The sequence below is a fragment of the Pagrus pagrus genome (assembly GCF_965226575.1).
Source record: "Pagrus pagrus genome assembly, chromosome: 13".
NCBI lineage: Eukaryota > Metazoa > Chordata > Actinopteri > Spariformes > Sparidae > Pagrus > Pagrus pagrus.
In genome coordinates this window covers 13,190,746-13,215,907 of record NC_140197.1, presented here as the reverse complement: position 1 = coordinate 13,215,907, position 25,162 = coordinate 13,190,746, and the positions used below count along the sequence as shown (strand labels likewise).

The window sequence follows — 25,162 nt, the reverse complement described above, 5'->3', positions numbered from 1 at the left end:
AATAAATATGTCCATGATGATTTGTATTGATGAGGATGAACCTTTTCTGTTTTTATGTTGAAGTGTGCAGCAAGACTTCTAAAACCTTAGAAATAGAAAAAAAATGTAGTTACTTAAGGTTATTAGAAGTTTGTCGTTCCTCACATTTTAATAACAGTAATGCACTGACACCTACATTACTCACAATGTTGTCTGACTCACCGGATGTTGACAGTTTGTATAAAGCTGATTGTTGGGCGCCCATTTCAAGCGGTATTGCCCTCTTCTTTCCGGTATCTGGGTGTAACATTTTTTAACAACAACCTTCAAGCTAGCAACCAGCATGCTGAAAACCGCAAATTACTCTTACCACTAATCTGGTCGCTAATTATATGAAAGACTACCCACACTGCAATGCAATCAGCTGGTGTGATATGCTAGCAGCTGCTAATGTAATATCGAGCCGTTAGCATCATGGATCTTAGGGAGTACTTCTGCATTATGTGAAAACGTAGTATAAAGTCTTTTGTGGCTTCAGAGGGAGCTGCATGTAGTCTGATAAATTGCCTCCAGTGATGTCACGCAGTGACTGAATTGCTTTGTGGGTAATGTAGGCGTCAGGTTTTGAAAAGGAAGAATGCTTGGTATATAAACGGTGATAATAATATAATTTTGATCATTTGTTTTTTAAACTGTCTAACAGTCCAACAGTGTTGCAGAGTGCAATGCTGGATCAGTGGACTTCTTTTTAAAATTTGGTGCCGACATTACCCACAATGCAACTTGGTGGCAACACTGGTGGCAATTTATCAGATTACATGCAGCTTCCTCTGGAGCCACAAAAGGTTTTATAATACTTTTTTCACATATGCAGTAGTGCTCCCTAAGACCTGTAAACAAACTGACACACCTTTACACTAATGTGTAAAATTAGTGGAGTTGACCTTTAAAAAAATACTCAAATGCAAGTAATTTCTCTTTCAAACCAGCGCTGATTATATGGCATTATATGATTATACAGATACATAACTGAGTGCACACGTGACATTTACTGACTACACTAATCTGAATAAAAATATTTAGTGATTTCAAACAAGAGACTCTCTGAAAGTTGTCTCCAGAGGTTCACGTGTGGTTTGGAAAATGTGTTCTTCGGTGAGTCTGAAGGAACCTGCTGTGGAAATGTTAGTCTGTGTTTGGGCCGACTGTAACTCTACGCTGGTATGAATAAGTCATGCAGACAGAAACTCTGCACACACAGACACGTGTGTAAACAAAGAAGGACTCCTATGGATACACACAATGATAAATACTTTTACTGCTACTCACACACTGTCCTCTTCCCTGTTGGGGCTTAATAGTGAGAGTGACCAGGGTTTATTAGAGCTGCTGTGAGTCATTGAGGAAGACGCAACAGAGGGAGGTGTAGAATATATCACAAGAAATGAGTGAGAAACAGCCGGAGCTGTGATACGAATGAAAGGGGAAGGAGGAGACAATGAGTGAAGAGAGATAGAGATGAAGGAAAATGTGAGAGGAAGGAGTGTATTTTTAGGATGTCAGCTACGTAGTTAAAAACGGCAAAAATAGACGTATAAAAAACAGCGGTTTCTAATTTGTACTGAGATGAAACAGTGGAAAAGTGAGACAGGATATGAGAAACCTAAAAAAAGGGAAGAGGAAGACAACACAACATTTTCACATTGCTGAATGCAGTCAATAAAAACAAACCTTTTAAATCTGACCACCGTCCGCAACTGCATTACCTTAGCTTCATCTTTGTCAACGAATCGCAACTGTTACAGTTGCTTGTGGTTTGTGCTGATGAATCATACAGGAGGTGTTAGAAGAAAGCCCAATAAGCCCACACAACTCTGCTCTGTAAAGTTCATTCTATGAAAACGATCCCCTCACTACAATGAGATGATTAAAGAAAAAGGTCAACATTTCTAAACACGCGCTGGTCTGTTCGTTCACACTGGAGCTGGAGCCAGGAGCAAGACCGGAAACAGGAGGAACAGCCATCCTGGCTCTGCTCGTGGGCAACAAAATCCCCCATGAGCACCTCTAAAGCGCGCTAATTAACAAGTGATGTCTAAGCGTTACTCACTCTTTATGCTATGAAACATCTAATGGAGTGCTATTTGCTTCGGCATAGTTGCATTTTTCCAGTAAACACACGCAGCAGTCAATAGTGTGGAATGCACGTCACGCCCCTGACCACCAAGTTGCCATTGCTGCCTCTCCCCGGGCTGGCAGCTTCCCGTGAACATGGCCAGCGCAGCCGAAATACGGTAACAAGGTTGTTTTCTTGCCAGGTTGGGCTCCTGGCATCACAGAGCTGAGTCAGCAAAAAGAACCGTTACCGAACTAACCAGCTAACATTACATTTAGCAGCGGTTAGCGCTTACTTTAGCAACAAAGCAACCGGCATTCGTCAACCAGGAACCAGGAAGTTTGTTCGAAGTTACTCTAGCAATAAGTAAAGCGATGAGGTCAGAGCAGCCTGAAGGCAGCAGAGGGAAAACCAGAACATATTTTCTCCATAAAACATGACCCACTTTCTCCCAATTCACTGAATAAAGTTCTGAAGGTAGGTTTTTGATCAAGTCATAAAGTTATGCTTTGGTACAGTAACCCGTGAGGTCCAGTCTTGAGTGTCCCACTCTGGTGTCGTTCCTCTTTTTATACATCCATGGCAGCGGCATACAACAAAAAATGCAAAAAAAAAAAAAAGCCCCGAGTGCAGGATGTGTCATCAGATACTGGTGTATAGGTGAGATATGGAGCATGACGTGTGAAAAAAATACTGCGATTTTGACTTCATAGGAACTTTAACAGACAGTAAGCGTGGTATCAATCTTCTCAGTTGAGCGAAAAGGTGTATTTTTCTAATCTTTGAACTATTCCTTTAACATAAAAGCACAACAGTAAAAGTAAAGGTCTCTCTGAAACACTTGTGCAAGTGGAAAGTGAACCGTGTGTGTGTGTGTGTGTGTGTGTGACTGTGTGTGTGTGTCCAGGATGACTTCTGGATCCAGGCAGCAAATCATCCATCTGAGTATGGAGCAGAATAAAAGGAAGAATGAATATTTAAATGAGAGTTCTTCCATCACGATAAAACTAATCTGCATGGCTAACCAAAGGTCCACTGCCCATTTAATGCGAGTGTGTGTCCGCGTGTGTGCATGTGTGCATATGTTTGTGCACCTTCGTGTAGAAATATGATGCATTGCATCTGGAACCTGCTCTGGCGTTGCCTTGGTGACGCCCGTCATGCTGCCAGGCCCCCGTTGTGCACTCACACACACACTCACACACACATACACGCACACGCGCTTATACACACACACACACCGGTAATGAGAGACCGAGAGACTGGCAGCATGCCAGGACAATCTACACACACACACCCCTTCCCCCCTTGCACTAGAACATTCTGAGCACACACACACACATTCACACACGCGCCTGGTTTCGGGCTGCTCGGACTGGCATGGGGGTTGGGACAGTGTGTGTGTGTGTGTGTGTGTGTGTGTGTGTGTTGGAGGAAGGTGGAGAGAAAGGGACAAGAGGAAATAAGTTGAATTCCCTTGAATGTTAAAAGAGAAAACTATAATTGCATCTTCTCTTTTTCAGCCTGTTAACTAGATTGAGAATTAACTTCAATGTAATTACACTTAATTGACCTCTTTGCAACAGAAATAGCCATCAGGAGTTAGAATAAAGGGTAGTCAGAGGTTGATTAGAGACTCATAATGGCAACATGTTCGATTTAACTGTGGAGGATTTAATATGATCAATCCTTTACTGTCGGCTCTCAGTCATTTCTGTCAGCTCCTCTTCCCCCCGCTCATCTCCTGTGGCTGCCACTTTTTTCCCTCCCATCACATCATTCTCCTCTTTGTCATTCACACTTTGAACTGCGGTTACACACACGCTCTCTCTCCACAAGAGGTCTGCTGGCCCATCCAGCATTAACAAAAGGCCAGCAGTGGCTCTGTACATGACAATGGCTCTCAGGTCAGCCTGCATGCCACACATTGCATCATGGCCCCGGCATAGAAGCTGAACTGCGCTCTACGTAGAAAAAGCTCTACCAAAGAAAATGGATATTTTCAGGCTGGCACTGTGCCCACTCCCAACATTGGAAAGATCAAGCCTTCGTCTATCAAATTGTTTTAACCTCAAAATGTCACTTTTTCTTTGCTTCTTCTGCACAAACCAGATGTTGTCACGTTTTCATAAACCACACGAGGGTTAGGAGTTAAAACTGCGTTTGGATTTATGACCTTTCCCTTTTGCAGAAAGACAAACTGGAGTTTAATCAGAACACCTACAGCTATTCAAACTGCAGAAAATTGAAGCGGAAAAAAAAAAAAAGTACAGCAACTCAACACTTTAACACTCCAAATGCCACAAAGTTTGGAGCATAATGAGCAGCCTGAAACTTCTTTTTGTCTGAGTGGCATGTATTATTAGTTCATATGAATAGCAAACTCTACAAAGTAAGTAGCAAAAATCCAAATGTCATCCCAGTAGCTGTTCTGCAGGCTCTGTGAATACAAAAACTTTATTACTTAGTTTAAATTTTTTAAAGTTCCTGTCGATAACATTTTATCAAGACAAGTCATGATTTAAAATGAGCCACCTACAGAGCTTGTAGGAAGGTGCAGAATAAAATTATCTCTTTTCCTTAAAAACATTATTATGATTGTGACAAAAAAACTTGTCTGGACTTTCGTCTGTGTATTTCAGCTTCTAACAAGGTTTGTGAGCTAATAATCGTATAATCTTATTATTTAAACTTACCTGCTTCATTCTTAAATATAAAATTGTATGATTATATACACTTTTGTTTCTGGTGTGCACTTTTGCACTTTGAGCTTCATTTCTTTCATGAAAGTAGAAGTTGCACACATTGTGCTGTTCCACATGAATTTCCTAACTGAATATATATCAGATGTAATGTCAGTAATGAACCTCCAATGATTCATGGTGTGACTTCAAATGAGGCTTCACTCCATTTGTGATGAAGTCTGAACTTATTTCCTCTGTACTTCTGCCGATATTTACTCTGCAGGGCAGGAGTTTGGTCTCTGGGCTCTCTGGGTGATTTTTTCCGCTCCGTGTTTAAAATATGTCTTCTATTCTGAGATAAACTTGGCAGGTTGGAGATGTACTTTTTTGCTTTCCAAAGAAAAGATTGAATGTGAGTAGCTGAGTCACATTTTACAGCCAGCTATGAAGAAAAAACAGCCAAATTATGTCTGAAAAAACAAGACAGATTGTCAGTGACTTACAAACTCTTCTTGCCCGCCACAACATTTCTTTGTGATTGGAGCCCCAGGTGCGTTTGTGGTTTGCTCGGTCATTTATCGGTTCAGGTGATTCCACTGATGCAAGAAAAGCGAGGCACCTGTGCCACGTATGGAAGACCTATGGATGGACAGACCAACCAGCCTGTCCTCACCAGACAAACGGCTGTTATGTGCAAGCAGCTTATCATGACCCATATTTACATTTACAGAACAGAAGCACTTCAGGGGAGCGCTTAAATCCTGTGGCTCACCTTTGTCAAAAAAGATCCAGAGCAGACGGAGAGGAGGAGACGGGAAAACGTAGCAACATCGTCATTCCTTATGTTACGGGAACATCTGAGAAACTCAGGAGGATCTTCAATAAACATCATATACCAGATCACTTCAGACCTACCAACACGCTGAGGCAGAAACTTGTGCATTCTCAGGACAAAAACACCCAGGCATAAACAGAGTAATGTAGTTTATGCTGTTCAATGCAGCCAGGAATGCACAGATTTGTACACTAGGGAGACAAAACAACCTCTCCATAAACGAATGGCACAACACAGGAGGGCCAACTCCTCTGGTCAAGACTCTGCTGTCCACTTACATCTGAAGTAGAAAAATCATTCCTTTGAGGAAACATCTTGGCCAGAGAAGACAGATGGTTTGAAAGAGGAGTAAAATAATCCATCTATGTCAAACTGGAACGACTGTCTCTGAACAGAGGAGGTGGCCTAAGACATTACTTATCACCCACCTACAATACAGTACTGGGTTCTCTCCCCAGACAGCTTAACAACCATTCACAGCTGGACTCACCTAGCCCTAGCAACGCACATGAAGGCTGGGTGGGTTGACGACCCACAAGCTGCCGTAACGATTCTGACACTCAGAGCTCACACGTGTCATTAAAGCCTGCAACTCCTCCAGTTAGTCAGAACTGAAGAAGCCTCTTGGATGAGAGGTGAAACGTCTTCAAGAAGCTGAAACGCGTCCAGTTCCCTATGATACAGCACGTAAAACATAGATGATTAGGATGTTGGTGTGAGACTCAAAGTTACAGTCTAAAGGAAGGAAAACACCTTTGTCCTAAGCAGTCTTTTCCAACCATTTCTTTGGTACAGGTGGACCATCAGAGTGAAATTAGTAGATTTCTGTTGGTGTTTCCTTCCCTTCCCCTAGATCTACCCCCACGCCCCCGCAGATACAGTGCCAGGGCTGTCTTTGCCACTTTCATCGACCGACGTTAACACGTTGCGGGCTGCGGAGTGTTAGCACGTGACTAATGTGTGTGACTGAATGTCTGCGTGATTAAATGTGGTACTGTGTGTTTGTTTCTCAGCCCGGTGTCACCTCTCTCTGCACAGTAAAATATGTCTGCCAAAGATGAATGACAATAAGACCAGCCAATCACTGCACCTTGTGACCACCGATCTGCATGAGTTCCTGTGTTAATAGAGGAGCAAGGCCGGCATTGAATCAGTGATATGAATATAAATGAGTGTGAATTTAAATAAAGAGGGTACATTTGAATATGTTATACCGTCACCCAGCACACTTATCAAGACTATCTGCATATTCAGAGCCTGGTGATGGATTATAGGGACAGAAATGGGAAGATGTCTTGTCTCTAATGCAGAATAACCTGTATTTGTGTGCATGCAAAATAAAGTCTGCAAGGGTGAATGAAAGTCATTTGTGTATATAAAAAAAAACACAAACAAAAAAACACAAGCAAAGCCGTTGATGGATTACGTTGGTATTCGGGTTATTGTGTGCAAACGCACTGAGAGCTGAAGGGGATGAATGTTCAGGTAATTGGTTGAAGACGAGGTGTAAGTTTAGCCACAACAAATCCATTTCAAAGCTGGTACCCTGTCAGAGATGGAGGTCGAGACGTGGAGAAAGACTGCTGTGCAGTCAGCTAGAGCAGCAAAACAAAGCCTGAGACTGAGACTGATAATGTACAGTAAGGACATTTTCTGTCTTTATTATAGAGCTGAGAGTATGACAGTGGTGAATGACATGCAACAAAGTCCCCCAGCTGGACATGAAGTTCATTTTTACTTTAAATTCCTTAAAGGGGCACGGTGTAACAATATGCAGCTAATTACTTTTATTAATGTGATGAGAAAATAAGACCATCCGGTTTCTCTAGGGACATTGTCACGTTTTTTAGTTTATCTTATTATTACAGATTTTCCATATTCATATTTTTAAAATGCACCAAATATCCATAAAATTACAAACAGACTGTGAATTTACATTTCCAATGTAAAATAAAATGAACAATCTGTTCACACAATTGGCTATTCACACAAAATTCTGTATTAAAATCCAATTGAATACAGCAATGTCCTGCAATTATGAGCCTGGTTATGTATACAAACAAGATTTCAAGAAAAATTCAAGCTAAAAATGTATTTACTATTTAACTTATTTATGGAAAATGACTTTGTTTATATGAGTTACTTTCTGTTATTTCACAGTAATTCTGGGTACCACTTGCTGCCAGAATATTACCATTTATTTTTACGATTGTTTGTTTTTTACAGTGTATACAAGCCTGTGGACGATTTGTTGAAGATGTTTAATGCTGCTGGACTATGGATTTCTTTGTGAAGGACTTTTTCGCGCCTGTTCACAGGATGTGACTTCATGCATGTTCTCGTGTGCCTCGTCTCAGTGCCTCTCTCCGCTCCGCTAACAGTGAGCAACGCCAGCTAACATTAGTTTAGAAATGTGTTGCTATCTGATGCAGAAGCAGAAAGAAAACAATTAGCCCATTTTAAATGTGATGGATCAGTTGGTTCTGACAAGCACTCCCTGTCCCGTCCAAACTTTGATGGACCCGCCTTTTGAAGATTTGGGTTCCACACTGGTAGTTTTTCTTAATTCATGAAGGCAGCAAATGCACGTTGCATCACATGTTCTGCAGCATTTGATAGATTAAAATTAACAAAGGATTAATTTTACTCGACAAGCTCAAAGGAAACACATTAATGAAAAAGCGAGAAATAAATAGAGATGAAGAATAAGAGAAAGACAGCTCATGAGTCAGTGTGTGTGTGTTTGTGTGTGTGAGCACATACTGGCTGCGATTGTGTATCTGTGTGTTTGTGCTGATAGAAAGTGAGGGAGGAGGGTGGAGGCAGGGAGAAGATAATGAGGTTGGAGGGGGCCAAACGTGAAAAATGAAGGGGTTGTGGTGATAAGTGTGGACTGCTGGATGGGGGAGGCAGTTGGGAAGAGTGATGAATGATTTCAATCCGACTCGAAGGAACAGCGAGGAGGAAGAAGAAGAAGAGGAAGCCGAGCGGTATCAAAGTCTAACATGCACACAAACACAGAACGTATATTTGTTTCTGTTATTTTACAGGCTCGACACACATTAGATGCCAGTAGGAACCTAATGCTGATAGGTGCAGTGGCAGCTCGTTTTTGGCTGGCAGCCTGCAAGCATGCACACTCACACACACACATGCTGCAGCACTATGAACACTGCAGCTTACTCGTGTGCGTGTCTGTACTCAGGACAAGCCTATTACTACTTGACATGCAAATCTCTTTTCTGACCTTCTTCTGTCTGTCAGTCTATCTGTCTCTCTCTCTCTCCCTCGCACTCTTACCCCCTCCACATAATCTCTCTGTCTCTCTCTCTCCCACTAACTTTCTGTCTGCTCACTTTCGCTTTTCCTCCTCCAGCTTTCACACTTCAATCCAATGTGCCATGCCCCTTTCTCTCTCTCTCTCCAGTACAATGGTCTTCCCATTTTTACACCTCTGCAGCTGCAGCTGTGGTGTGTGTGTGTGTGTGTGTGTGTGTGTGTGTGTGTGTGTGTGTGTGTGTCCCTGCACGTTTGTGTGTGTGTACATGTATCAAATAGACTATAGTTGAGCCAAACTAAGTAACAATCAAGACGAGGAATGTGTAAAATGTGAAATCACATAATAAAGAAAACAACAATAAACTTGGATGTGTGTGTACACATGAAAGCAATTGCATAACTGTAACAGTCATTGCTGTGTCAGTAGATCTGGGCACATGTGTATGTGTAGGCTACCTGTGTTTGCCCAAGTAACCAAGGTCTATTTCCTGCCTTTGACTCCTGAATGTGTGTGTGTGTGTGTGTGTGTGTGTGTATGTGTGTGTGTGTGTGTGTGTGTAAATGATTAAACCTTGGCCTGCTCTGTATACACTCCTCTGCCTGTCAAGGTGACTACCTTGTCACAGACTATCAGCGAACTCTGACTTGACTGCCCTGCTCTCCTCCCAGTAGCACAAACTCAGCTGGATTTCGAAATTGTAGATTTATCATTAATTGTGAGACATCAGCCAAAGACACATGTCCAGGTTACTATCAAGTGTTTGGTGGTTGGGCCAATTTAAAACATGAAGCAGAAGCTTAAATGTAAATAAAGACAGTTTTACTCATGCTGGTGACCTGATTTTGGAGCAAAGCTTTTTTTCTGTACTGATCCATTCTTCTCGGTCTTTCTTTGTTCAGGTTTTTACACTGGCTGTCTCTGGACTTTTCTGTTTTGTTACGGTCTACCAGCTTAATCTAATGCTAGTTTGCCTCAGTATATTGTAATGCATGAGTGGACACTCACTGGACGAGCCAGACAAACTCCCATGTCTTTATGTACTGAAGATGACCTAACTTTAAACTTCATCAAACTTTTCTATCTGATATATCTTCTAACCAAACGTGTTTTTACACGCTAACAGGCAGGTGAGCTCTGGGGTTTATTTGCATGAATGTGTCAAAGTGCCCTGAACTAATCATGTCAGTATGTCCTGCAGCGTCTCCTGCTTTCCTTGCAATCTACCTGAACAGTTGAATTGTGGGATTTGATAAAGCATACAGTGAATTTCCAGACTTTTCTTGAGAAATTGAAATGCAATACACTATCAAGAATGCAAATGGGAAAAGTTGCAAAGCAACTAATGCTAAAATATAACACGTGATTATTGTTAGTAAAAAATGAATGATGCTGAACATGGTGAACTTTATACCAGCTTAACAACAGCTGGTGGTGGCTCAAAACACCACTGTGCTTTATCGAGTGAATGCCACTAACACTATTGTTACTACTACACTTAGCTAACGCTCCTAAGGCCTTACATTATTTTAATATATGACCAATGCCCGAGGCTACATGTAAAACAAAAATTTCAGGTAAGATCAGCACTATCTAGATGCATTCCTCACTAGATATTTTTCTCGCTTGTTTGAGTTTGTTGCAAAGAAAAACATTGCGTCCAAGGTTTCACTTCTCAAGCAATCGAACCAACAACTTGTCTGTCCCCTGATATCCTTCAGGTATCTGATCTTGTAGTATGACCTGACAGCTGGGAAATGGGGACTTCAAATAAGTGCATGGAGGCAGGATGAATCCCAAATATGAGACCAACACATTGGAGGGACAAGGAACAATCAATTCAGTATTTTCCCGTTTGGAGGGCAATTACATCTGAATTCCCAATTGTCATGAGCACATTAACAGTATTAGAAATCTATTAGGAAACCCAGATTTGGGTAGTAATTGGCACACCAGTGCTGAGAGGTCACCTCCTTGTTTATATGCTTTAAAATCTCCCTGTCTTTGATATCTGGTCAAATCAAATAATCTCTTGGCAGTAGATGAACTCTACGCCTCTTTCCCTTCCCTCACAGTCACATACAAGCAGATAAGGGAGGCAATTTGTGCACGAGGACGGGGGTTGTTTTTGCCATTGGTGGGTCAATGGTCATTGCTCTGCACACACGTATTGCCGGTCTCTCCTGTAAGCAGCAACAGCCTTTGTCTCGTCGGTGAAACGTTGCAGTTGGCAGATTCCACGCTGTATTTGTTTCTCTCTCTCCTCCCTGTCTCTTTTTAACAACTCTTTTCAGGGTTTTTTTTCCTTACGTCACAGTTGAAGAGATGCATGGGCGGCTACGAAAAAATAAATTACCTCATAACTTTCAGGTCTTTGGGTTTGATCTACTTAAAGGAAAAGATCACCAAAAATAAAAAAATCCAGTCATTATCTAATCACCCCCCTGTGGATGGAAAGGTGGGTAAAGTTTTGTAGTCCACAAAACACTTCTGGAGATTCACAGTAAAACAGCAGTGCAGCATTCTGCTTAACAAGTGAAGTAAAAGGGGACTTGTTTTAAAATGTGAAAAAAACAACAACAACAGAAAAGAAACATGAAATGGCTCCATACAGCTCGTCCGGCGTACCTTTATTCACCGGAAGAACTGTGTTCCCAAACTGATTTGAAAAGATTATTTCACCCCTTTTAAAAGCCGAAATCGTTACTGTAGCTGCTTAGCTAAAAGCACTGGTGAGCTCAACCACGTGTCGAGATAGTACATAATGTCTTTTCAAATCAATGTTGGATCTCAGGGCTTGAATTATGCTGGATGGAGCCATTTTATCCCTGTCTACTTCAGTTATATCAGCAGAGTGCTGCAATACTGTTTTGCATAATGTACACAACCACTGCATTTTCATTTTTGGGTGAACTTATCCTGCGACAACATCTGTCCCAATGCAGATAAAATAAGAACACTTTGTGGTTATTATGATTTTTATATTTGAATATTACTCACTTTTTAAACAAATGTATTGCAAATTATGACATTAATAAAAAAGAAAATCATTCTGAATGCTTAAACCCAAATATGTAAAATAAGTAAACACACTAATTCTTATTTTCTTAATGGTTTCAGGTCTGATGCATGTGGTACCACAGTTTATTATGGGTTTACTAACATGAAGGTACTGAGGCACTTAGCTTGAACAGGTTCAACATGCCTGGCTTTACTTAAACTCTTCTTCTCAGTACCCTTTACCTTTAGCTGGTGTTTGGTTTTCTCAGTCAGAGGAAGTGGTGAATGTGTTTCCTGCGCTTCTCCCCCCTCCAGAAACACACACACACACAGTCATAGCTGAAGTGAATGCGGAGAGAGAGGAGGGGAAAGCAGAGCTCAAGCGAAAGAAGGTTAGCCAGCAGCGAGTTAAGAAAATGGCGATCATGCAGGACGGATGCCTCCCCTCGTAGATGCTGCAAACGCGTTGAAATTCTTCTAGCCTTACAGCCGGCTCTCCTTTCCACTCTGTTGCACTTTATACTTCAATGAGGTAAGGTTGGTTTTACGGTGTTTTTCCTACTAAATGACCGTGTCTTTTTGTCGAGCGAGTGTACACAGAGAGCCCCAGAGCAGGGAGACCGGGGGACTGGTGTAGATAAGTTGAGCAGCCGCTGTTGTTTAGTTAGCCGTGGCTGAGCTAAGCTAGCATGCTAGCATTTGGCAAAGGCGGCTCGGTTGCATTGCACTTTGCAAACGTTAATGGAAAAAGCATTGGCTGACACACCGGGGGCTTGTACTTGCATGTAGATGGCTGAACACTTCGAAGCGTTTTTTGACAGGCTTACCTTTGTGTGTGTACGCAGTATAACCTTGTGCTAACTGCTAACTAGTACGAGCATTGGTTAACCTTAGCTGGCCAGCTGTGCGTACATATCTGTCAAAAGAGCGTATTCTGTGTTTAGTTGGACAAAGACGCTTCCAGGGGTGTGTTTATTTGTAAAATATCGTCGTTGATGGATTCAATGCAACACTGTGTTTATTAAAGCACATTAACCGCTGGATTTGAAATAAGACCGGGTGAGTTAACTAGCCGCTTCGTAACGTTAGCCGCGAGCTAGCATTAGCAATGCTAATCTGACGACGTAGGTTGCTCGGCGGTGACGCCGACTGATCGCCGGGCTTTTCTGTGACCTGCAGAGAGGACACAGTTGATGAAATGTCCTAAAATAACCAAAATGTGGCGGTGAAACGTACTATAATGTGATTTTTGGTGGTTAAATTGTGAGCCTGCAGAGTTGTATTTCGTTGAGAGCGTTTAACACCCTCTGTCGGCAGAGAGACAGAGCGGCTGGTTAGCTTAACACTAGACCTCCGCTATGCTGGTTTTGCAGTCGTATCTACCTAACTTTTCGCACTGGCCCGACGAGGCTGCAAACAGAGCTAAGCCACATAATAATTTAATTGCATCGACTGTAATTAGATGCCCTGTTAAGGCCTTTTGTTGGTCTTGGCTCGCGCTGGAAAAATACCAGGCTTGAGAGAAGCCATGTTGGTTAAGCTGTAAGTCAGGCAACAGCTGAGATAATGGCCGATCAGGACCCGAGCTGTAACTCTGACCCACACACACACACACACACACACACTCTCTCTTTATCTGTCATTCTCAGACACACACATTCACTGTTCACCTTGTAGGGCCTCATCTCTACGAGGCCCTCGTCGTGCATTGCCCTGTTATGCAGTTCAACTTGCATTTCCACATTGACTAATTAACATACTTTTCATGCATCTCTGCTGACGGGTCTCACTGTTTGTATGTTTGTTTGTTTGTGTTTGACCTTGCATAGATTTTGTAGGTGAGGCGCGTGTCTTCTAACCTGTGCATCATCAGTAAATAATTTGAGACATTAAACTTGAGTTATGTTAAGCATTTCAGGTGTAGCACTAGTCTGCAGCCCTTGCATGTAGTTTCACACTGTGTTGTTAAATCACAGTAAACCGATAACGCTGTATAACACCCACGGGCAGGGTATCTTTTTATTCGTAATCAGGGTTTGTTTAGGTAAATTAATTCTTAGAGATTAACCGTCTTATCTCACCTTTGTCTTTCAGAGATTTGGAATTGGAAGCTGTTGCCACCAAAGAAGCTGAAGCATCATAACAGGTGAGTGTGCCAACATAAATGCACACAAACATGTGCATTTTAAGACTAAATCTACCAGTTTATGTCTAATCTTGTGTCTTTAGATGGTAGCATGACCTGTGTGTGTGTGTGTGTGTGTCTGTGTCTGTGTCTGTGTGGTGGGTTACTAAAGGGGTGTGTGGGTCAGGGGGACAGAGGATGGGCAGCTGCTGCTTATGCAAGCACATGCAGTTCCGTTTGAATTGAATTGGAGGGTCTGGGTTGGTCTAGGCCGCATTGTGCTGAGTAAGCTTTGCTGTTTTAAAATCGCTAAATGAGAAGCCAGAGTCCTGATGTTTTGTGTGTGGAGTGGTGTTTGTGCAGCTCATTGTGTCCATACAGTTGGTCTACATGCAGGCACACAATAGAGTCGTGGTCCACAACTAGTCCATCAACCCACTCCAAGGGCTGTGTTTAATTTGTTTTCTGTTTTTAGGTCCTAATTCTGTTTATGAATCTTGTTATCTTGCTCAATTTCCTGAATTAGGATTTTTGTAATTGGAGTCGGTCCTTCTCATCGCCAAAAGTGTCTGTATTTGTCCAGGGATGTTTTTCAAACAAGAGATATAAAACATCTCTACTATGCTATTTTTACAGCTGGTTTAGGGCCATTTCTGTTATATATCTTCTGTAATGTATTAGTTGTGTTCCATGGTTTACAAATATTATTACCTCTGCCAAGGAGGTTATGTTTTCACACATGTTGTTGGTTGGTTGGTTTGTCAGCAGGATTACACAAAACCTGCAAAACAGATATCCATGAAAATTTGATGGAGGGTGGGTCCCGGCCTAGAATAGGCACCATTAACCTTTGTTGTGGATCCTGATGCAGGGGTGGATCCAATCATTTTTTTCTTGCTTTTTAAAAACATTGTGAGAGACATTTTTGTTAATTTCTTGGTTTGATATTAGATTAGGCTTGGTTGAATTAATTGGTGGTGGTATGCACTCTACTGAGTGTCATTCTGTTTTATTTAGATAATGGCTTTATAAAATATTTAATTATGCTGGTTTGCTTAGGTTTGCTAAAGCCAGTTGATGATGATTCACATTTTCCTAGAGTTGGTACATATTTTCCAGCTGTGTTTATGTTGGAGCGACTGATACTGAAGTCATGTAAGGGGAAATTTTTGGATGTCGACCGATTAATTGGCTTGGCCGATTAATTGGCATTGATAGTTTGTAATACATCGGTATTGGCAGAACTCTGGTCTGATCATGGCCAGGATCATTGGCAGGTCTGATCATGGCCAGTGGCCACCAGTCATCCAGGGACATATTTAACCCATTTATATGTATATTTAGGTATTTATAACTCTGATTTTGGTGTTCAGTTCAACGTCCAGAAACTATATTAATACCCTTAGATGTATAGCAACATAGTCTTTTTCCGCACACAACCTTCCACATATGCAGTTTATTGCTTTTCCCACACTAACATTCAAATGAATCATCACGTGCGACATTTAATCTGAAAAAGGAAAACCCAAAATAAAACACGGTACACATTAACTCCCAATTTAAATCAGTTTAATTCGGGGATGTGTGTCTCTTCAAATAGCTGTAATTTCCTACTGCCCAGTGCAGTGTTGAGGTTTTGACTTTATTGCTGTTTCAATTCATAACTTTTGAATGTGGTTTCACTTTTATGTTTAAATAAGAGGTACTGTCCTGAAGTTTACAAATAGCATTTGGTGGATGGTTCTATAAAAGGCTCACCACAGTATCATAAATTCAATACATTTATAGAGTTTGTGGCACCAGTGAGGATTACATCCTTCAGGGCAACAACTGAATAAGTATTCAGAACTCCTACTCCGAAGCCCTTCAGTTATGCATAAGCAAAACTCGACTGTGAGTCATTTGTAGACACAGACTTGCCATCCAGCTTGCTCACAGATACTCACAGATCTTGTCTATTGCTTGAAGGCCTGTTGCATTCTTTATCATAACACCAAGAAACATTATGTGTAATTAGTTGTGACTTATGTGTTATTTCCTTTGCCTTTGTAGAGCAATGTGCTGTCTGGCTTCACTTTCACTTTTGGTTGTCTGGCTTCATTCGTCAAATGACTGTTCTCTAAACATGATTCTTATTCTTGTCTAAAAATATCAGGAGTCAGGGGTTTCACCAGGGGGTTATGACCTGTTAAAGGCGTAGCGTTGACACCAGGCTGAAATGGCCATCTTGAGATTGTCGTATTTGGAATTTAATACAGCAGTGCTATAAATTCCTAAGGTGTTGCAACATTGCTATATTGGTTGGGGATCAGGTAGTCGAACATTGCCCCTCTGAGCAGTAAAGCCACACCTGCAGATGGTCATGAGACTGGAGCAGGAATGGAGTATTATGTGCTGTTGCTCTGTGCAGGCTCAGACACAAAGCCAATGGTAGGTGAAAATGTTGTTTAGCTCTGTGGATTAGTGATGGTATCTTTTGGTTTTGCAGTTTGAAAGAAATAAGTGTAGCTGAAATTGTGACTGGTGATTTACAAAACTTTGACCTCAGGCCTGTTTTTATCTTTTGTGTAACGTGTTTAATTCAAACAAAATGTCTAAATTTTAAGCTATAAAGTATCAACACATTTAAATCTAGTAGTATTATAAGAATGTGCTCATCTAAACATAGTTTGGCACAACTGCTTATAATAATGTCTTATTTTCCACCAGTGTTAACTGCCCAATTGTACAATTTACCTCAAAGTAAACGTTCATTATTCTTGATTTAGTTGTTTTTTAAAAAGCAAACTTGAATCTGCATTTCAGAAACCTGCAGAGCCTTGCTGGGGAAAATACTTTCCCAACTCGCCCCGCCCTCCTCTGCCTGTAGCACAATTGAATAGCTTTTTTTTCATCCAGAAATATCTTACTGCCTTAAGTCACCGTGACCTGAGATGAACCAACCTCATTGTGACGCCGCTGTTGAAATGGCAGGTTTAATGCAGCTAGGCAGGAAATGTGACATCTTGCAATCACAAAGCGTACGCTGTTGGGCTGTTTGTGCAGAGGAGATACTCGTTGTCATTCACTAATTGAGTGATGGCTTTCCTGAATGGAGCCTCCAGTGTTTATCTTCTATGAGGACATGCTAATGCAAATTGATGCAAATGATGTCGATTTGTCCATGCAAATTAGCCACGCGACAGCCCTTTTGGCTTTTGTTCTTCAAGGACAGACAGACTCTTGTGAGTGTATGTTTGTGGATGCTCATGTCTACCGGTTTATGTTTGGGTCGGTGTCTGGGGTGTATGAAGAAAGTGCCATCCACGAGGCTGCGAATGCAATCAATACTCCGTCTCCTATAAATTCAAGAGTCCTTGCTGGCTTTTCTGCATGACTCACTTCTTCAGGGAGAGAGAAACACTCCTACGGGGTCTTCGCATGCAGCAGTCTAAAGCCTTAGATTTCTGATCTCTACCTCCTCAGAAACCCAAATATAGTTTGATTATTTTTAAGTCTTTCAGCTCTTTTTGACAGCTGGCAGAAAAGGGTTCACAGAAAAGGCAAGTGGGTGGTGGCGAAATCTGTGCTACACTGTGAATTTCAGAAGGGTAGAGCAGAAGTAGTTTAAATCTTGACTGAATGTAGCAGGTAACACTAGTTAATAGAGGATGAGAGAGGTGAGTTCAGAGAAGCTTGCTTTGTTTACCAGGACATACAGGCCCCCCACTAAAAACTACTATCTTGTATGCCTCTGTGTAGCAAAATGAAATGTATATCTGCTGTACTAATTGGACTCAGATGTATTGTGTTGCACCTTGTAGCACTCTTGACCTTTTACAGCTATTTCCTCATCTTTCATGTCTGTCTGCCATTTTCAGTTCTCCCTCCGTCTTAAGATGGAAAAACCAAAAAGTATGTGCTTAATAATGGAATCAGCTGCCCAGATTGTTATTTTATCCACTTTAACACAACAAAGGCCATATTTAGAGATGAGATATTTTTGGAAAGCGATTCCTTTTCATCAGTGTGGTGATATGTATGTTAGAGTAAAAACGGTAGCACTTTACTATGTGGAAGGAGTTGTAAAACAAGGCAACACGATTAAGTATGTGTATTTTGTGATGACATGATAGTGCCAACACTATACTGCAGTCTAGGTTTGCAACCGTTTTTTTTCCCATTAGTCAATTTATTGTACATAAATGTTGAGGAATTGTTAAGAATTACCATCAAATTACCCAGAGCTCAGTGACATTTAAGTTGCTGGTTTTGTCCCACGAAAAGTCCAAATATCAAAATTTCTCTCTCTGTGTCTGTCTGTGTACATATATATAAGAGCATATATATATATACACATATACACATACATACATACATACAGTTTTGTACATGCTACATGTCAGCACAACTGTGTAATATTTTTTCTGGGCGAGTCCACCCTCTTGAACCCTAACACACAGGAACATACCTCACCTACGGTGAGGGGGTAGCTTTATGCGCCAGTGTAAAAAATGAAAGCTGACCCACAACGATAAGCTTGAATAATAGATTTAAGAGGTTGGAGGCATATTGATGCCAAGAGTCTCTTCACAGTGCTTCATAGTACTATGAGGCAGGATTTATAAATGTTAAAAATCTGCAGGTATTTTCTCAACAGTAGAGACGGCATCATACTACACTTCATAATGTAGTCTAGTAGTCTACTGAATATGTGAACTTGTAGTATAGTGAGTCAATACTTGCTGAAGATATTAATGAAACCAAGCAAAAAATGCTTTATTCTTCTTCTTTTTAGGTAGTTAAGGAAAGTGCTTACAGGAAATAAAGTCTTTATACTTAAACGCATACGTTCCGCTTTTAATAGCTGATTTAATAGTATATTAATTGTTGGCTGTTTAAATGCAGGATAGGGTCTTGGATTGATTGGTTTCCTTTTTTGTTAAGATGTGGTGCTAAAAAAGGAAAAAAACAAACCATAAAACATATTTGCAAATGCAACTTTGTCGTCCTCTTCCTTCCCTCTCCCTGTGGTGACCGCCTTGTTCTTCTTTATCCCTTCTTTTGCTCTTGGTGACTCGCGGCGGCCCCCCTCCCTCTGTCAGCTGTAGCTGTCGGGGGATGGGGAATTGTTGGCCCATTGATAAACAGATGCTGTCCATGGTGTGTATGTGTGCACTCCAGGAGGGCCCCCACCATGCTCTGCTGTTGTTGTTGAACCCAGAACCATCTGCTGAAGCACTGATGGCTGGAGAGGAGTCTAGGAAAGAGAAGGGGGAGTGTGGGAACAGAGGGAGGAGGGTGGTGACTGAAGGTGGAAGCAAAAGAAGGATGAAACCATGTGTGTTAAGACAAACAGCTGATTTCATCTTTCATTGAAAAACATTGAGCAGAATAATTTAGGTAGGTAACTAAACATTTCTGACTTTGGTGAGTTTTGACAATGCCGTCAAACAGCGATGCATGTCCCCAATCTGTTTATCAGAAAGCTGTCACAGGCTATTCTCTGGTCATCTCTAGGCTTCAGCTCAGCAGACTGCATATACAATCAAAACTACTGAAACTCAAACTTCCAGCATGTTATTAAGATGTTCAAAGACTTTTTGTCACGTAAAGATGACCCATGAACATTCAGCGCAGTTAAGCATCAGCTCTGATCACTGCTGCCTGCAGCAACTCAGCACTGTTTGTAAGATCTGTATGTTTTTCTCCTGGGACAATGCATATTTTTAATTGTTGTCCCTTGGCTTGATGATAAATTATCCAGTAGATCTAACTGATGTTAATGACTTGATGTATTCTAGAGGGGGGTAGTTCTGCCTGTTTCACAATAGTTAAGCACAATTTGTCTTTTTGTTACATCAAATGATGAAAACGAGTCTTAGTTTCTGAAGATTCGGTTGTTTATTGCAGTAAATGTCTCCAACATACTAGAAATTGAATTTAAGACAGAATCAGTGCAATTCTCAAATTAAATGCCATGTGTGGCAAAATGATGCACTTTAAATGTTGTAGCCATGGTGTCTGAGTTGTCTCAGCATCTCTGTACGTCTGTCTGTTTATAGCTAAGGTAAGTGCTGCGCTGTAATCCCATTATCGGATTAGACTGCAGCCTGCAGCTTTCTCCTGCAGGCTAAATGGCACACCCACTGAGCCAAGTACTGCTGAACTTAACACTCACTGAGGGAGAAGCCACCGTCTGATTACAAACCAATAGGACACTAATAGGAAGAGCTTATTTCTTTCTGGAAGCCAAAAAAGTAATGTTGTAGTGACAGTGTTTCCCCTCGGATTTGCATGAGTTTTATTTTGCGCCAATGGAAGATATTTAGCGCGCCTGCTGACATGATAATGATCTTTTATACACATTTGTACACAGTGGGAGATATCGAATTAATGTTTGATAAAATGCTTATAGACACATCCAGACAACATATGTCCTGTTGTTGGTCTTGCCTCTCTTCCTCCTCTCCTGTCACAATCACATCATATTTTGGAAAAATGTGTGTCATGTTGGTGCACTCGATTAGGTTGTTGAATATTTTTGGATTTATTTAATAAAAGGTTTTGTCAATAAAAAATGATAAAGTAGTGGAAAAATTCCCAAAGCCCAAGCTGACATCATCAAGTTTGAAGAAAAGTCCAACTTGGAAGTTTTTATATTGTAAATGACTTAAGTGATTCATTAGTGGAGTTGCTGTCTAAAATAGGTTCCACACAAAGTTTTGATTGTCATGAAAATGGCCGTTACATGTGCAGACATTGAAGGGCTGCCATCTCAAATGTTCATTCACATGGTTTATGTGTATGAGGCTGTCTTGTGTGCTCTGATTAAACTTCTTTATCTCATACAAACAAAATTCTGTTTAAAAACACACCAAATCAAAGTAATTGTATTTTCTTCTGTTTTCCACAGGGAACATACCCATAGAGGGAAGAACAGTGGATGGAAGAGAGAGAGAGACGGAGAGTGTGACGAGGAAGGAGGATAAGAAGATACAGGTCTGGTGAAAAGGTGAGACAAGATGTCATTGTCTTGTCAGGAGCTGTGGGAAGGTTGGGTTTGTGTTCTGGGCATGAAACAAGTACTTCTACTCATACGGATATTCATTTTAGTCATTTTATTTGACCTATGTCGATCAAAGTAATTGATTTGGACATAAGTAAAATCCTGATATGGTTCTACTGCAAGTTGCTGAGCGCTGCATCTGACTGTATTGATTTGCCATTACAAATGTAGTTGTACCCCTCGAGGACTTAGTCTTGTTGATTTATTGGTATCTGCTGTTTCAACTTGCACACAGCTATTAATCTATAATGAGCGGTGTGCCGCTAAAACATGGGTTCCAGTTCTTATAATAGGCACCTTTTCCATCATCAATACTAAATGCATTGCATATCAATAGAAATGCACCGTAGGCAGTAAAAGAAGGATCACTTTAAGGTTAAAATAGTCTGAAAACCATCAGTGCTGCAGTTTTGTGTCGAGACATGATTCTGGCAGTACATGATAGACGTTGGCACAGTATAAAATAGCAAAGCATGCTCAACTCCCAGAAGACTTGAGAAATCCACAAACTGCTTGGCTCACACCAACTCCTATTGTCTAATTTTAAACTATTTGTCCATCTCAGCTCTGAAGGCTTCAAGAGTTTCAAAATATTAAGATGTTTATTTTTCCAACATTTTTTCTTCCTTGCATGGTCTGTGCTCTGTCTCTGTTTGTCTGACCCAGTAGTTCAGTGTGCTTTGCTCTGATGACAGCGCTGGTGTACTTTGCAGTGTGACTTAGTAGCGTTTTTCCATTTGAATTGCCGTTACAGTTTCCACTGAGTCTTGTTTGTACGAGCCTACTACTGTTACAGCTGAAACTACTGTCACGGCTCGTGTAGGCAGGAAGTCTGATAGCGTCTATCTCTGACCTTGAGTGTCTTTATGTTTCAATTGCTCTCTTTGTCTCTCACTTTTCACTCCTCTCCACCTCCGTCCTGCTGTGTCTCTAGTCTCACCCTCTGACTATACTGTTAGATTTGGTGATGTGTTTCAGTATAAACAGCTCAGTAGTCTCTGTAGTACCAAACTGTGAACTGGCACAGCCATTTATCGTCCCCCCAGATAATGGTTATACAATAACATGAGTGAAATCATTGTTCCTCTGAAAGACTCAGTGTCTATACTTGACAGTGTCTTACTATAGCTCGAGTCCATAGGCTGATTTGCCTTCAGTAGTCAGAGGCTCTTGAGCATGCACCAGTTTGATTATTTTTGGTTTTGAACCCAGTGGGAATATGACATAAATCTCCTTACACACACATTAGCTGCATTAATAAAAGTATGTGCATCAGTTGTAATGATGAATTCATTTTAGATATTTTTTTAAAGCAAAAATGCCAAAAGTCTCATTATTTGCTTTCTGAAATGTTTGTTTTTCCAGCTTGCCTTTATCTCATTATGATAGTACACTGGATATCTTTTTCTGTTTTCTGACATAACAAGCATTTTTCATGACTTCACATTGGGTTCTGAGATCTTGTGATGACAGTTTTTTTTTCTATTTTCTGACACAGTACAAGCCAAACAATTCATTGTTTAATCAAGAAAATAAGCGGCAGATGAATTGAAATGGTAATTACTTGCTGCCTTACACACTAGGTCTATATTTAAAACAACAAAAAAACAAACGAATGCACCATCAAAGAGAACAAATGTGCAAAACTCCTAACCAAGGGTTTGAGTGCATCTCATTATTTACACTCCTAAGCAGCACTTTCATTCTTAATTCTGTATCAATGATTTTAAAAAATTGTCAACAGATGCAGATAATGGTAGTCATCAGCAGGATTGAAACTGGCTGATGAAATCTCCAGTCATGAATTAAAATAACCAGAAAATAATGGCTAATAACACTGGCTTGTTATCTGTCAAGTTGCCGCCTTGAGTAGAGTGTAAAGTGTCTTTGTGTAGAGACATAAACCTGGCCATGTGCGATAGTAGTTGGCCAAAGAAGTCTTATGAAAATCCTCACTGCTGCACTCAAACCAGGGACTAAGAAACCAACGCTCATAATGACTATTTTAAACTATTTGTTGAGTAGGTAAAAGCTCCTGAGCACACCTGGTTTCAGCCACTACCAACCTGGGTGTGGGTGGATAGGTGTCTGTAAAGTTAAATGAATGGCTGAATAATGGACAACCCAGTAATGAGTCATAGTAAAAACTGAAGCTTGTGTTTTTGTGTACGTTGCCCTTGGTTTGGGTTTGGTGTGCAAATGTGGACGCCCATCGCGTAACCCCTTCCACAGTTTGACGTGCCGGCAATGGACCATGTGACAAGTGTCCTTATCTGCTCCTGCACACATTAATACTGTGCATGCAATCTCATGTAGTGAACACTGTTTTGAAAAGGATGTTCAACACGGTGGCACCTGCACTCTGGTAAATGTCTTCACACTTCCTCATGCTCTTGAAACAGGAAAGATTTCCCCTTAGCTTGTCTATTTGTTCACAAGGGTTTTTTGCATACTTGACAGAGAGAGCAAGAGCGAGAGATAGAAAGAGAGACACTGGCATGTGCGTCTTGCACTGATGTCATCTTGCTTGGACAAGCCCAGAGGAATTGGGAGTGTTTAGGAATGTTGCCATGACAACATGGTCTTCCCTTACAGGAGCTCCTTAACTGGTTAGTCAGCTTCAGAAAATAGATTTTCGATGGGTTTAACCCGACAAGGAGTATAAAGATAATCAATTAAACTATCTTTATCCTTAAAAAAATCTATGATAATGCACAGTCTATGTACAGTATAAATTGGCAGCAATGCTGGCCCTCATAATCAAACATGTCTGTGAGTATGAGGAGTGTTTGGCAATGTGTTGTGTGGGAGCTGGAGCTGATTTTCTAACAGTGCTACAGGGGATGAGGAAACATGTCCATGTATGAAGAAAGTTAAGATATGCTGTACGTTCTGGCCCCTTTATCACAATTCGAGTGCACATTTGTTTTACATAAAATAGAAGTGCACAGAGTTCACTAATGCTTGTGCTGCACTTGAAGTGATGTGACAGGTGAAATCCATTTAATGCTAGGACTAACTGTGTAGCCAAATCCATGTCAAGTTGCATATCCGTGTGTTTTCACTCTTAGAGCAACCTTTTTTTTCTTTTTTTCTTATTCAATGTTGAAATTTGTTGCTGAGGGCCTGGTGAGTTTTACCGACATGCAAATGATGTTAAAGAATATGTCAGCTTTTGGCAACAAAGCACCATGTTTCAAATAGACTTTGCAGTTGCATAGCAACAGGACACATGAAAAGTGCCTTTAGCTAAAAGCAATGTTCAGTTGACAATCAGTGCATATAGTGCTTTAGACAGCCCAGTCAAACAGTGCTAAGCTTGTAAATTGCATTGTTTTACCAATTGTAGGTTGTCTCCAGTGATTGGCATCACTTCTACATTTTTTTTAAAACTTGGATCAAATTATCGGGAATAAAAAATCTCGTAAATCGAGCGACCTCCTCTATCACATACAGTGTCTCATTTGCATTTATGGTAGCTCACCTGTGGTAAACTTCTAAGTACTAAGGACTCTCAAATAGCTTCTGCGTTGATTACAGGGTCTGTCTTTTATGACCTAACGTGCACAAAAACAGCCTTTCATCTGTATTCACACGTACCTTGGTTTAGAACCACCTCTGTTCTACTCCTACTCTCCAGGTTAGTTTATGTAACAGGTAAGGTAGAAAACACTTTCTTGGTTAATGCTATCGATCCTTTTTCACTGTTCTAGGATTCAACATGTTGGACACTTTCAGAGGCTAGTTTCTTTGCTTCTTGCAAGAGTACACGTTGTACTGGGTTCATGTGCGGCTGACTTCAGGAAATTGACCTCTCTGCTTTTTATACATGTTAGAAGCTGCAGCTGCATTCCTCTCACATCAACTTCAATGACAGGCTCTTTTGCCTTTTCCTCTTTGTCCCTCCTTTTTCACATTCCACTTCTCTTTTCCCTCCTCCTTAACCTTGGTATTATCTGGGTTTTTTTCGTATTCTTCTCGTCACATTTCTCTTCTCTCTCCCCCTCAGCCACACACTCTGTGTTTGTGTCTTGTCCCTATATTCCCCCCTCTCTCTCCCCTCAACTGGCTCTGTCTGTAAGATGATAGCAGCGGTCG

General features: G+C 41.0%; 1 protein-coding gene across 2 annotated transcripts in view; it reads left to right on the top strand.

Annotated features, from left to right (window-relative positions):
* Positions 1–12,225: 12,225 nt before the first annotated feature.
* LOC311268009 (trinucleotide repeat-containing gene 6A protein-like) overlaps positions 12,226–25,162 on the top strand; it is a 36,588-nt gene continuing 23,651 nt past the window's right edge. For both annotated transcript variants that reach the window (XM_084371328.1, XM_084371327.1), the window contains exons 1-3: positions 12,226–12,423; positions 13,986–14,037; positions 20,912–21,010. The gene's annotated coding sequence lies outside the window, so the exon portion shown is untranslated. The remainder of the gene's footprint in view (positions 12,424–13,985; positions 14,038–20,911; positions 21,011–25,162) is intronic.